Source organism: Dendrobates tinctorius, unplaced genomic scaffold (assembly GCF_039654945.1).
Source record: "Dendrobates tinctorius isolate UK_male_01 unplaced genomic scaffold, ASM3965494v1 ptg000250l, whole genome shotgun sequence".
In the NCBI taxonomy this organism is placed as follows: Eukaryota; Metazoa; Chordata; class Amphibia; order Anura; family Dendrobatidae; genus Dendrobates; species Dendrobates tinctorius.
The window spans coordinates 18446601-18461066 of record NW_027361917.1 but is presented as its reverse complement, the minus strand read 5'-3'; the positions used below and the strand labels follow the sequence as shown (position 1 = coordinate 18461066).

Here is a 14466-nt window from a genome sequence, read left to right as displayed (position 1 = left end):
AGGGCAGAGTCAAAGGTTACTCCGAGGCAGTGGACTTCCGGTAAGGGGGAAAGTGTGATGTCGTTAATTGTGATAGATAGGTCAGGTAAGGAAGATCTGTGAGATTGAGGAAAGATATTGAGTTCAGATTTGTCCACATTGAGCTTGAAGAAGCGAGGAGAAGGAGGATATGGCTGATAGAAGACACTCCAGGATTCTGGACAGCAGAGAGGTGACGTCTGGGACAGAGAGGTAGATCTGAGTGTCATCAGCATAAAGATGGTATTGGAATCCGTGGGACTTTATGAGTAGCCCCAGGCCAAGTGTATATATTGAGAAGAGTGGGGGTCCTAGAACAGAGCCTTGGGCGACTCCAACAGAGAGAGGGTGGGATGAGGAGGTAGTGTGGGAGTGGGACACACTGAATGTGCGGTTGGAGAGGTATGAGGAGATCCAGGATAGGGCGAGGTCTTTGATGCCAAAGGAGGAGAGGACCTGTAGTAGGAGGCAGTGGTCAACTGTGTCGAATGCAGAGGACAGGTCTAGAAGCAGGAATATAGAGTATTGTCCGTATGCTTTGGCTGTAAGTAGGTCGTTACTAATTTTGGTCAGGGCTGCCTCAGTGGAGTAATGGGGGCGGAAATCAGATTGTAGATTGTCAAAGAGTAAGTTAGATGAGAGGTGGGAGGAAAGTACAGCGTGGGCGTGTAGCTCCAGGAGTTTGGAAGCGAACGGGAGCAGCGATATTGGGGCGATAGCTGCACATAGCGGTTGGGTTGAGGGTTGGCTTTTTAAGGATAGGCGTGATTGTGGCATGTTTGAAAGCAGAAGGGAAGGTACCAGACGTTAGTGATAGGTTGAAGAGGTGGGTTAGGGATGGGATAAGTGTGGTGGTGAGGTTGGGGAAGAGGTGGGATGAGGTCGAGTGCACAGGTTGTGAGGTGTGATTTGGAGAGGAGACAATTAAGCTCCCCTTCAGTGATGTAGAGGGAGGTTATGTGGTTTGTGCATTGGTCTGGTATACAAAAGGGTTGTGCACAGGTTGTGAGGTGCTATTTGGAGAGGAGACAATTAAGCTCAACTTCAGTGATGTTGGAGAGGGAGGTTATGGGGATTGGGCATTGGTCTGGTAGAGAAAGGGGTTGTGGTGGTTAAACAATGAAGACTTACCTTGTTTGGTCGATCTTATTTTTGAAGTGTGTGGCAAAGTCCTTGGCAGAGATGAGGGAGGTTGGAGGGGGCAGTGGTGGGCGGAGGAGGGAGGAAAACGTTTTGAATAATTGTTTAGGGTTGTAAGATAGGGAAGATACGAGGGTTGTGAAGTAGGCCTGTTTAGCAAAGGTGAGGGCAGATCTGAAAGCGAGTGTTGCCTGCTTGAATGCAGTGAAGTCGTCTTGCGAATTTGCTTTCTTCCAATGCCGCTTTGCAATCCTGGACACTTGCCGGAGCTTTTTAGTACATCCGGCTGATCAGCTCTAAGAGATCTATTTCATAATATATACCACTAGTATTGTGAAATCTGCTGACAAATCCTCTTAAAGAAATCTAGCAATTTAATTTCTGGACACACAGAGACATTTTTTAGTGCTACTGATCATCATTATCGAGCTATCATAAAGTACATTGACTTGTATGCGATCTTGTGGACTGCAGATGTCACTTCTTACTAAAGATCAATCCGTAATGCTGAAAAAAAAAGGTCTCGGCGTAGTCTTAGCCCAAACGTTCCACATGCTAGTGGTTGCATCTACCACTAGGGGGTCCGATCCCCAGACCATGAAATAAAATAAATCATTGAAGTCGAATGCCCAGTTGTATATATAATATGGGGAGATACCAAATTTGGGGATTTTCGATTCCTGCACAGTTGGCATGGTGAAATAAATAGAACTTCTAAAAAAGCAAACACATGTTCCAGATTAACACCAGTACATCCTGCCCTGCTTATGTCTAAAAACTGTTATATAAAGAGGGAGTCCCTGTGTTTGGGCTCTGCTGCTAATTCACAAGAAGAATGTCTGCTTTTCACATAGGAGTCAGGAGTATGACACACGGAATACACTCCGCTTGTTGCACAGCAACTAATCTAGCATCCTAAGGGGCGCGAATGAAATCCAGTGTACGTCTTACGCTTGTCTCCCTTCACTTTATGCGCCGTGCCAAACTAAAATTCATCCCATGTTAAGTCACCCTCCCCATCTGCTGCATACACTTTCAATTGCAGTATTTCCAAGAACTGACTGTATAACTCATAAATGACTAAAGGAAACAGAAAAGCTACAGGGGATAGGAAAATGTAGCAGAGCTGTGCACAATCAATGCAGCAGAGCTGTGCGCAATCAATGCAGCAGAGCTGTGCGCAATCAATGCAGCAGAGCTGTGCACAATCAATGTAGCAGCACTGTGCACAATCAATGTAGCAGAGCTGTGCGCAATCAATGGAGCAGCGTTGTGCGCAATCAATGCAGCAGCGTTGTGCACAATGTAACAGTGCTGTCCACAATCAATGTAGCAGTGCTGTGCACAATCAATAAGTCCAAAAAACCGGTCGCTAATTTTCGCCCTTCTTAAATGACATAAATACCCAAAAAAGAAAGAAAAAGGCGCATACCAATGGAATGAATACAATAAATTTTATTGAGCTAATATAGCATATACAAAGAGAAGAAACAAACAGGTGTGACCACCACCCTGTAGATATACACAAATATATATGTGTGGGCAGAAATTAAGAAAAACATGTATTCAATAAAGATGTTAAATGTAACCCATAATTTAACAGTAGGCAATGTTAGCGTAAGTTCGCAAATAGCGGTTGTAGATCTCAAAATTTGAGAGAAAAGATTAGCCAAAAAATAATAATATAAAGCTGCAAGTAATATGTGCAATGTTGCAACTGTAACCTCTCTCAAATTGAGATGAAACAACCACCATATGGGTTACAAAAGGTAAATAAAGTGCCATGTGCAAACAAAATGCATGATACCCAATTATCTTCATTCAAAATAGCAGCAAAAATTATAGCAGCAAGGGTTATAGTATGTTACATTATAGCCATCCAAAGTACATACATGTACTCAAAGTGACCCTGGAGGAATGGTTGCACATATATATAAGGCAATAATTATCAAACAAAGTTGCACCCATCCATATAATTGCACAAATGCCCATGTGTGGGATGAAAACCCCCATGACCGCATGTTTGGCCGCTAGTATAGAAAACCCATAATCCAAATCTGTAAATGGCACACTGCCATGTGTATACCTGGGGTGGAGAAGTGCCCCGACGCGCGTTTCGCGTCAGCTTCCTCGGGGGGCAATGTGAAAGCGGACAGAGTGCGGCCATTAAATAGTTCCTCAATCACTCGGAAAGAATTGCGGTGTGGCGGCGCTTCCGGTGCTCATGCCCCATACCGGAAGTGACCAATATATATATATAGGATTGGTGTCTTTTTATATATTTCATCTAACTAATTTAGATATAATGTTCATGTATGTCTTCCTTAGAATAACATATCCTCTCCACATGTTTTGTAAATGTAAAAATGTTTTCTATCCGACTGGCAAATACCTAGTATCGGTATTAATATCTTCTACAACTTTGAAGGACAACTTTTTGCTAAGATGTGGGCAGGGATATTTGACTTGTATGGACACTCGGATTATTTTTGCGGTGAGCGCTTCCGGATGTTTGGCTTCTGTCTGGTTGTCATGGATGCGCGCCCATCCAGCGTCATGGGTCCTGCCTCTCAGCTGACGCGTCGCTGTCCGGCCGGCCCCTATGACGTGGGACGCGCATTTCGTCACTTCCGGTATGGGGCACGAGCACCGGAAGCGCCGCCACACCGCAATTCTTTCCGAGTGATTGAGGAAGTATTTAATGGCCGCACTCTGTCCGCTTTCACATTGCCCCCCGAGGAAGCTGACGCGAAACGCGCGTCGGGGCACTTCTCCACCCCAGGTATACACATGGCAGTGTGCCATTTACAGATTTGGATTATGGGTTTTCTATACTAGCGGCCAAACATGCGGTCATGGGGGTTTTCATCCCACACATGGGCATTTGTGCAATTATATGGATGGGTGCAACTTTGTTTGATAATTATTGCCTTATATATATGTGCAACCATTCCTCCAGGGTCACTTTGAGTACATGTATGTACTTTGGATGGCTATCATGTAACATACTATAACCCTTGCTGCTATAATTTTTGCTGCTATTTTGAATGAAGATAATTGGGTATCATGCATTTTGTTTGCACATGGCACTTTATTTACCTTTTGTAACCCATATGGTGGTTGTTTCATCTCAATTTGAGAGAGGTTATAGTTGCAACATTGCACATATTACTTGCAGCTTTATATTATTATTTTTTGGCTAATCTTTTCTCTCAAATTTTGAGATCTACAACCGCTATTTGCGAACTTACGCTAACATTGCCTACTGTTAAATTATGGGTTACATTTAACATCTTTATTGAATACATGTTTTTCTTCATTTCTGCCCACACATATATATTTGTGTATATCTACAGGGTGGTGGTCACACCTGTTTGTTTCTTCTCTTTGTATATGCTATATTAGCTCAATAAAATTTATTGTATTCATTCCATTGGTATGCGCCTTTTTCTTTCTTTTTTGGATATTTGTGCACAATCAATGTAGCAGGGCTGTGCACAATCAATGGAGCAGAGCTGTGCACAATGTAGCAGAGCTGTGCACAATGTAGTGCACAATCAAAGCAGCAGAGCTGTGCGCAATCAATGCAGCAGAGCTGTGCATAATCAATGCAGCAGAACTGTGCGCAATCAATGTAGCAGAGCTGTGCGCAATCAGTGTAGAAGAGCTGTGCACAATCAATGTAGCAGAGCTATGCACAATGTAGCAGAGCTGTGCACAATCAATGTAGCAGAGCTGTGCACAATCAATGTAGCAGAGCTGTGCACAATCAATGTAGCAGAGCTGTGCACAATCAATGTAGCAGAGCTGTGCACAATCAATGTAGCAGAGCTGTGCACAATCAATGTAGCAGAGCTGTGTACAATCAATGTGCAGAGCTGTGCACAATGTAGCAATGCTGTGTACAATTACCAATGTAGCAGGGCTGAGGAAGTCTGTGCAAAAGAAAGGGGTAACTGGCAAATTTCAATATTGGATTTGTGCAGAGCTGTAGCCAGGATCTTCTTCACCTATGGCATAAATATAGTTTCCTACTAGTGATGAGAGAATGTGCTCAAATAAAGTGTTATTCATGCTTGGGTGCGAACTGAGTGACTTTGGCATGCTCGAAAACTGTGTTCAAGTCCACTCTTCTGCATGTCTCGCTGCCGTTAGACAGCCACATCACATGCAGGGATTGCCTAACAAACAGGCAATGGGTTACAGCTGTCGAACAGCCACGAGACATGCAGCCGCGGGGACTCAAACATATTATTCAAGCACTCTGAAGTCACTCGGTTAGCACCCGATGAGGATCAAGAAAAGCACTTCTGAGCAACCGCGCTGCTACAGTGACACGAATTCTTCAGAAATCCATATAAATATTTCAAATTCTTTATTAAATGTACTACAAAAACTACACGTTTCGAGGACACAAACTGCACCTCTTCTTCAGGTTAAGTACAGACTCTGTAGCAGCGCGGTTGCTCAGAAGTGCTTTTCTTGATCCTCAACTTGTGATTCTTAGTGGATGTTTCCACCTGCACGAGCTCTGCAGCAGCTATACAACTGCAAAAAATGTTGTGAGTGGTTGTGTCTTAACACAACCCAAAAAGGGTGAGTACTTCAGAGTACTTTTTTCATTTTCATTGATTTATACCAGGTGAAGCCCTATGTCTGCGCCCCCTCCCTTGTTTTTCCTCGGTTAGCACCCGAGCATGGATTACACCTTATCCGAGCACGCTCGCTCATCGCTATTTCCTACCTTAGCTCTGCTTCTAAGTACACCGATTGAGGCAGAGGAGCATGTTGGTACCATAACTCTTGCCCCTACAAAATTCTGCCCAGGGTTACTTTCCAGTGTAAGGCTGAGGTCACACAACCGTATTCTCTCTCATCCGAGAAAATTGGTCTGATTACGCTAATCAAATTTTTATGGATGAGGAGAAGATGGAAAAAAATGTCTCCATCTTCTCCATTCTATCAGTCCATAAAAACTGAACTGCACTCAGATGCCATCCTAGTGCAGTCTGATTTTTTCCACTGATTCATTGACTTGCGTGGCATCCAATAATCGAATCCAACTCAGGCAAGCTGCGATGTTCTAACCAAACGCACTGGGGCTGAAAATATGGAAATGAGTCTGAGCCTTACTCCTTACTTTTCGGTCGCCCTGCAGTAGCTCCCCTAGTGTTTGCAGTATGTAGAAAACTAGTCCCACGAGTCTCCCAGATAAATCACTGCTAGCAGAGAACGGATGCATTAACTTGACCGCTTTGCAAATTAGTTACTAGCAGGGCAGAACATGCCACGCACGCACGCACGCAGGTAATTACTAATATTGGCCAGCAGAGGTCAGACACATTTGTAGGGTGTTGATAACTGTGAAAGAAAACGCAATCACCAGGACCATCGCAACTCAGCCGACGAAGTGTAGACCACGTAAAGTTACAGAGAGGGGGCCGCCAAGTGCTGAGGCCCATAGTGCATAAGGAGTCCTGACCTCAACCTCATTGACCACCTGTGAGCGGAGCGGAGGCTGCGAGACCGTCCCTCTCCTCCAACAGCATTGTCTGAAATGTTTTTATGGAGGAATGGATGAGCATGGCTCCTGACACACACCAAAATCTTGAAGCAAGCCTTCTGAGAGGAGTGGAGCTGTAAAGGGGGGACCACCTCCATATTATTGACTATATGGTTACAGTATAAAAGAGCCTGTGGTGAAATGTGAAGGTCCATATAATAGCTACTATATACTGGCAGTACTATACTGTATATTTGAGGTACTATATTTTGAAGTACTCTATATTGGAGGTAAGACATATTGAAGATACTATACTGTATATTGAAGGTACTATGTAATGGGGGGAACTATACACTGAACGTGCAATATATTGAAGGTTCTCATTCTATGCTTAAAGGGAATCTGTCAGCAGGTATTTGCTACCTCATCTGAGAGCAGCATGATGTAGGATAAGAGACCCTGATTCCAACAATGTATCACTTACTTTACTGGGTGCAGCTGTTCTGTCACAATCAGCGCTTTTAAATTTGGCAATGCGGCAGAGCTGAGGAAGTTAACCCCGCCCATGCCAATCTCTCTGTATACAAAGTCCATAGACAGTGAGCTGCTTATCACAGGAGGAGGACTAGTCCAGCAATGTAATCTCTTAGCGACAAATCCTTCACAGTTAGTAAACAACAGCATGCACTTTGACAAGTGACACATCCCTGAAATCTGTGTCTCAGCCTCTATCTCCTGCCGTTTTAAGATTACAGAGCAAAAACCTGCTGACAGATTCCCTTTAAGAGTGCAGTGGGCAAATACACACAATCACCTACAGCCTCCCTGTATGAATGGCCATACAGACAAAAGGTGGCAACCACTAAGCAGGACCTCCCAGTAGACTCCTAGGTGGAGAAAGATATGAGATTTCAATCAGTAAGCTACATTTTATATTGGATCTTTTCCCACTAAACTATATTTCCATCTGCTCATCTCTCTTGCACTATCACTAGATGCTTGCAGATTATCCTTATTGGTGAAAGTGTCAGTGTGCATCATGCATATAATCTTTGATATTATGTATATATATATGGGTAGGTTTTCATTTGTGCATGAAGTATTTATAAATAATTCTGTAAATCTACTATACTGTATCCTGGAAATACAATATATGGAGGCACAATATATTAAAAAGGTTGTCCACTACTTTTACATTGATGACCTATCTTTAGAAGAGGTCATCAATGTCTGATCGGCTGGAGGCCGACATCCTGCACCCCCCACCAATCAGCAGTTATCGGAAGTACTCACTTGCCGAGCTGCTCCATTTACTAGTAGTGGCCAGGGACTGGTACTGCACATCCAGTTCCTATTCAAATCAATAGGAGTCGGATGTTCAGTACTCTGTGGGGGCCACTATCAGAAGACAGCCAGCTCTGCAAGCGACTACTTCTGGCCGATGGCTGATCAGTGGGTGTGCCGAGTGTCGAACCCAAGCCGATCAGACATTAAGGAAAGGTCATCAATATAGAAGCAGTGGGCAACCTCTTTCTGTACATTGCAGTTGCGACACATTGGAGGTATATATACCTTACATTACAGGTACTATGCACTGGATGCATAATATATTGAAGGAACTATGCAATGTTGCTACTATACATTGGAGATGACAGATATTGGAGAGATTATATATTGAAGGTAGTGTATGACATAAGTATACAAATAACCGAAAGGTCGAGACCCTATCCTGTGCAACGTACTGCCCCTTAGGCCCCGCACAGGGCTGAAAGTATCACTGTATTGTAGGACTAGGGTTTCCAACCGTCCAGTAATTAAATATTGGGCCCTATCCGTGAAGAAAAAATTGAAGGCATACGTGATTTTTTTTAATCTGAAGAAATTTATACAGATTATCCTGACTGTAATTATCATTATGTCACAGTTTACAGAGACTTCAGATGATGACTACATATCAGTGTTATGGGCTGTAGACATGGATCACTGATCGTAATGATTTGTCATGCTTTCATTGGGTGTTTTGATTTTTTTCACAGCATAAAAGTCATAGTCCTGTGTACACAGGATCCGCGCTGCAGAGACCCAAGGCAGATAATGTGCATTGTGCATCCTTCCCTTTGTTCTGCCTGTGTAAACTGGCATTTAAAAGAGCGCAGAGAGGTAAAAGTTTACCGATCGTCCGTCATACCGTGCCGCCAGTTGGTTCCGTGTAAACAGGCCTGTAGGCTGCTATGTTCTAGAGGTGGAGGAGCTGAGCGGATTGTTATATGACTTCGTCAGAAAAGAAACATTATAATGTGTAACTCGTTGATCTAAATCCATGCTCGATCTATGCCTAGGGGTGCAGTGGGCAGTATCAGACAATAATTGTCAAATTTACAGCTGTCAATCAATGATTAGGACCACCCACTGGACTCCACACTCCTGTGGGTGGTCCTAAAAAGAACCGCAATTTTAAATCAAGAAGTGACAAGTAATAATAAATCTTTTGCTACAAAACTATGAATCAATCTGCCCAGATCAGCCGACTCTACAACAAGCTGCCAGCAGATTAATGTTAATGGTGAAATGGTCCCTTTAATTACTATGCAAATTGCCTCTTCAGAGAGAAAGAGGACTTGAACTCTATAGCGCCACCTGTTGGAAGCAGCGATCCTACAAGTCACTGTTGACCCTTTAACGAGTCTTGCAATATGACTTAGGATAAAAGCCAAACCAGAATCTCAATTTGCAGACACAGTGTTTTGGGGTAGGGCCCCTCCTCAGTGCAAAGTATGAGAACTGATTTGGCTGGGGGAGAGGCTCTGGCCTGGGGTCTAAGGGGTAAGGTTTCTCCTAGTGGAGAGTAATTACTAGCAGTGTTAGGGTACATCATGCATATGTAATCTCCAAGTTATCTATGTACAATAGTATGTACCATTCATGTAGGAATTATTGTAATCACAGACTCTCCTGCCCGGAGCAATTATCAGGTTATAAATAATTCTACGATTACAAGAACAAGACGCCATCTTTAAATGTCAAATGTGAAGAAACCTTGGCCTGGATCACGAGTCTTCCAATATTCTGAGAAGGTTTCTAAACTAAGCAGCATTATATCCGCAATATCCATTAGGAAACCGAGAACTGAGCGTCTCCCCCCAATCACAAGGAGATGATCCCGCTCACACACTGAATCTCGGCTCCTGCGCTGATTTCACTTCTCCTTTTATTGCAGGAACATATTGTGAGCTCGGGCCTCCCAGATGCCAAACCCGCTTTCGTTTTTCTTTTACAAAACCCAAAGAGACAAGGTCATTTCCTATTTTACCATCCTCCAGCAGACACAGCAATCAGTTCCCCATAGATACAATGTCACCCTGGTGCTGCTGGGGTCAGCGGAGAGGATTCGGACCCTGGGAGACAATGACTGTGCCCAGTACAGAAATGGTGTAGAATGGGATGTAGGCAGGATGTATGGCCGCTGCGGAGTCTGCAGCGCATCCAGCATTGGACACCCAGCATAGCTGTCATCTGTATACTCCGTGTACTGAGCGCATGGACAGAGATGCCAATGGCAATTCAGTTCCTGTCACCAGCATCAGCTCGTGTTACTGGCCACAGATTGTGTTCACTGACACAGTATACGTCCCCATGTAGTTTAGTAATGCCTGCCCACCAGGACACAGGGCCGGGGTACAAGACCTGACAACTGGTTACTGCCTATGATGGTAATGTGATCTATATCTGCTTAAGATAGGAAGAAAATATAAAGAAATACAGATAGACAGACATATCTATAGATAGATAGATAGATAGATAGATAGATAGATAGATAGATAGAAGAATAGATAGACAGAGATATAGATAGAAGGATAGAAAGATATGGGAGAGATGGATAGATAGATAAATAGATAGATAGAAGGATAGATAGAAGGATAGATAGATAATAGAGAGATAGATAGAAGGATAGATAGGAGGATAGATAGATAATAGAGAGATAGATAGAAGGATAGATAAACATAATAGATAGACAGATAGGATAGATAGATAATAGATAGATACATATATATAGAGGATAGATAGAAGAATAGAAAGATAATAGAAGGATGGATAGATAGATAGATAGATAGATAGAGATATAGATAGAAGGATAGAAAGAAGATAGACAGACAGATAGATAGATAACTGATAGACAGATAGATAGATAGATAGATAGATAGATAGATAGATAGGTCGATCCATGCTGTGGGAATCTGCAGTGTCAGGGCTTGGTCCATAGTCCACGTGTGCTCCGCCATGTCACTGGTGGTTCTCTGCCCCTCGCCAGGTGCCAGCAAGCGCTGCATTGCTCAAGTCCTTTACTGTGCAATACAGGGAGCAATAACAGGAGAAACGTTGGTTCCGCAGTAAGCAGTGATCACCAGTGAATTACTGTAAAGACATAATATTAATTATCGACCTGCTATAAGAATGTCTCCATCCAGTTGTTGCAGCATGGCTGACGAGTGCGCGGTCTGGGCAGTGAGCGGCAGGTAGCAGTGTGTGAGCCACAGCTGTGCCAGGGGATGGAGAAATCTGTCGTGTGACACATGCAGAAATGAATGAATTCCACCTCAGTCACTGGGAAACGAGGATGTGAGGCAGCGCCTGCTGGGGATGGCGTCCTGTAGAGCAGCCATACAGGGAAGCCCCGTCTGCTGCTGTGGTGCCCGGTGGTCCCACACATGCACCTGACTACTGGAAGACTTTACAGCCACCAATTTATGGCCGATATCTGCTCATTATAAAGAACTGTCATTCACCTCATTAAGCAACAGCGGAAAATATTCCATCTACTGAGGTCGCCATCCTCATGGGAAGCTGGCTTTGTCCTTTCAATCAGAAGATCATCATGGTGCACATACATCAAAATGAGCCAAAGGCTGACTATGAAGAGAAAGCCCACCCTAGAGCCCCCTGCCACTCCTTGCTGAGGGCTGCTGGTCTCCTTGGCAAGCAACAGGTTAAGAATTATGCTAATGAGGAGACATAAAGGTGAAAACTGAGAGCACAACACCTGGCCGGAGTGAGGCCTCCACAGAGGGAGCTCAGGGGTCATCTGCTCCTCCTGGGGAGGTGACAAGGTCTGAGGCTCCAGTGTCCTCACCTACATGGGGCGGCTCATCCTATGGCTGCTGCCTGTCTCCTGCAGCGCTGGCACATCACCTGCCACACTACACACCTAGGAATGACCGACTCAACCATGAGAGCCAGGGAGGGAGGAAGCCGAGAGGAACCAGGGACAGGTCTCCAGTCAGAGCAGACATGCACATTATCCCTCCAGGGAGCTCACACTCCTCACCTCCTCCGACTGAGGCATCAAAGCTACAAATCCATCTCTCCAACTCACACAACCTATGGTGGGAGGGAGGGGGACCTAAGCCTTCCATCACTGGGGGTGGGGACAGCCAGCAACGCACTGCGGGCAACCGGCATGACAGGGGTTAACTATTCCATCCCAAACATGGGACTACCACCAGTCACTCTACATGTGGTACCCTAGCCTGCAGCCTGGAATGCTGAGAATACAGGTGTAGACAATAAGCAAAGACCCCCAAAATATACACACAAAGGGCAACAATAGTAAGTGGCATATAGGGGCCCCATCACCTACTGCCACAGCCAGTCAGTGCCCAACTGCTGCAGGTGCTGGGGGGCAACTACAAAGGGGGACGGGAATGTGATCTACATGTGTGTCTGTATGTATATATATATGTATGTATCCAGTTATAAAACGGAGATTAACATACAGCTAGATGGATGGACAGATAGACTGAACATACACTTTCATTGTATATATATTATATATATAATACAGTCTTAAAGTTGAATATGGAGAATAGGTCACATACAGATAAAAGACCATCAAATGCTAGATATCACGAGATGCTGTATAATCTACAGTCTGGTGACTGAATCTGGAGAATAACACGCTCCTACCATATAATACAGTGTAATGTTCTATAGACATGAAGAACAAACACACTCATGTAAAATATTATATACTGTATCACTGTATAGTAACAAATAGATATGGAGATTAACACATACATATAATACCATATAGAATACAGATATGGAGAATAAGACATATACACATATAACACTATATAATAATATACAGAAATGGATAATAGCATTTACATAGTAATGTATAATACTATAGATCACTGTATATAATACCATAGATCACCATCTTATACTATAGAACCACTACATAATACTATAAATCACTGTATGAAATACCATATATCCCAATGTATAATACTATAGATCACTATATAATTCTATAAATCAGTGTATATACCATAGATCACCTTGTATAATACTATAGATCACTAGGTGTCAATATAAATCACCTTGTAAAATACTATATATATATATATATATATATACATATATATATATAATGCTACAGATCCCTATATAATACCATAGATCCCTATATAATACTGTAGATCCCTATATAATACTACAGATGAGTGGATAGATCACCTTGTATAATACTATAGATCCCTATATAATAGTAAAGATCCCTACATCATACCATAAATCCCTACATAATACTACAGATCACAGTATAGATCACCTCGTATAATACTATAGAGCCCTATATAATCCCATAGTGGATGATACAATGCTGGAGGACACTTCCAAGACCTGAGCACATTGTGCATTGCCTGAAAGTTCGGGGCTCCCAATGCTGCGGCAGCGTGCAGCACTGGTGGATCAATGGAGCGCACACCTCCAGTCCCGGGCATGGGGAGAGTGCCAGGTCCGGGCACAGGGCGGACAATGACGGGCGAGAAGCCCTGATCGCATGAGTCTGCCTGATTCCTGCTGAGTGGCAGCAGAGCCGGAACATCATCTCCACTGCTACACACACCCCACGTCCTGCTCCAGTGATGGTAGGCAGACGCCGTGCATGGCATACCTTGTGTGCAGCCCAGGGTGTGTGCCACAGCTGTGCCAGGACAAGCAGCCCTCACATCCACCTTTAAATAGGTCCAGATCAGGAAGAAGCCGCCTTGACCAGAAGGGGAAGAGAGCGAATCCTTGCAGAGAATGCCATGCAGAGCCCGCAGCGGAGGAGGCAGCCGCACACTCACCACGGCGCACACTCACACTGCTGCTGCTCTCCTCATCCTCCTCCTCACTTTCCTGGAGTAGTTGCTCGCCTGTGCCTCCCTCCCTGCGCTGCTTTCCCCCCAGCTGTCTGCGCTGCTTGGGAATATTTTCCGATTTCCTCTGCTTTGTGAGTGAGGGACTCGGGCTGTGCAGTGCATCATGGCTGGGAGCCAGCCCTCTTATCACCATCCAGACACTCCCACCCCATTGATCACACTTCCACCATTACTCCAAGTTCCAGTTCCCCTCACATTTCAGCAGTTTTTGTAAAAGAAGAGAACTAGCAGCCTCCTGTACCCACTGTGAGCCATAACTCATTCCACATCTGTGAGAGGAACATTCCCTAAACCTGAAGAGGGTCTCACATCCCCCAGCTCTTATTACAGAAGAAACTCTGGCATACACAGCGAAACCTCGACAAAAGATGCAAGGGGTGGTTTGGGCAAAATAAAACTGAATCTGTATAAGACAATCAAATGGCACACTGCTCAAGTCACCTGACCACTGCAGACAATCACAGGCTGGAGCGGTCCGCACCTGGTGGAACCATGGCGTCACCATCTCCTGTTTCTGAGCAGACCAGTGGCACGGGGCTTCACATTACATGAAGGTGGTTGAGTAAGTGGTTTTAAGCCCCCGTTACACACTGCGATATC

The 14466-nt window shown here is 44.2% G+C and overlaps 1 protein-coding gene across 2 annotated transcripts in view; it reads right to left on the bottom strand.

The window, feature by feature from the left end:
• SLC8A1 (solute carrier family 8 member A1) overlaps positions 1-14034 on the bottom strand; it is a 509050-nt gene extending 495016 nt beyond the window's left edge. The window contains exon 1 of one of the 2 annotated variants that reach the window (XM_073557503.1): positions 13617-14034. The gene's annotated coding sequence lies outside the window, so the exon portion shown is untranslated. The remainder of the gene's footprint in view (positions 1-13616) is intronic. The other variant, XM_073557502.1, reaches the window with a different exon arrangement.
• Positions 14035-14466: the final 432 nt, after the last annotated feature.